At 38.8% G+C, this 885-nt stretch overlaps 1 protein-coding gene across 1 annotated transcript in view; it reads right to left on the reverse strand.

The window, feature by feature from the left end:
- The window catches only part of GRM5 (glutamate metabotropic receptor 5), a 377,245-nt gene that overhangs the window by 83,403 nt on the left and 292,957 nt on the right, over positions 1 to 885 (reverse strand). The gene's annotated exons all lie outside the window — the stretch shown is intronic.

An 885-nucleotide genomic window follows, 5' to 3' on the forward strand; every position in this document is an offset into this window, starting at 1 on the left:
CAAAAGGCTGGTAGTTTGAATCCACTGGCTGCTCCTTGGAAACCCTATGGGGCAGTGTTACTTTGTCCTATAGGGTTGCTAGGAGTTGGAATCGACTTGACGGCAACAGGTCATTTATTAAAAGGCCAAAAAAAACCACCCAAGAAAAGTAGGACAAACTGAGGAACAGAAATGAAGTAAACATTTATAAGAACAGAGTAACTCAAATACTGGAGTTATAAAACTGATCAACGGTTACACCCTCTTGGAGCTTGTTCTTCTCTCCCTCCCCAATTCCCACCAACTCGTTTTTGTTTGACCCTGTCCTCTTTTTTTCTTCTTAAGTGAAGATACAAAGGTTCCAACCTCCAAAGCAATTAGGTAACTCAGGGAACCAAAGGAACTTCTTAGAGAATGTTCCTATTTACATTAAAAGGTCAATAAGCGTGATCTGCCTTCATTTTACAGCTTTGCACTTAAATAAGATACATTTCTTTATGAGTGAAAAGCAGGAAATCATTCTCTCTTTCTGTCATAAATCTTCCCACTGGGTTACTACTTGAAAGCCACATTGTTTTTTGTTTTTCTTTTTTCTTGGGTTTATTGGAAGGTTGCCAGAGCTTGGCAAACCCACCTGGAAGCGTTTCCATAGTTTCAGACTGGGAGCTAAAGATCTATGGAGCACTTGCTACTTATATCCCATCTGAAATTATTTGAGGGAAGGCAAATTAAAGATTCTTTCTAGGGAAATTTTGCATATATATGTAGGGAATGATGTGCAATGAAAAAAGGTCTTGGTGGAATTTTTTAGGGAATTCTCCGAATGCCTAGGCCAAAGTGTTGCCTTCCATTATTTTTTTTTAATTCCTCTCTCAAAGCAGACCACACTGCAGTAACCTTCTTTTT

The sequence above is a fragment of the Trichechus manatus genome, unplaced genomic scaffold, assembly GCF_000243295.1.
Source record: "Trichechus manatus latirostris isolate Lorelei unplaced genomic scaffold, TriManLat1.0 scaffold00140, whole genome shotgun sequence".
Classification (NCBI taxonomy): Eukaryota; Metazoa; Chordata; class Mammalia; order Sirenia; family Trichechidae; genus Trichechus; species Trichechus manatus.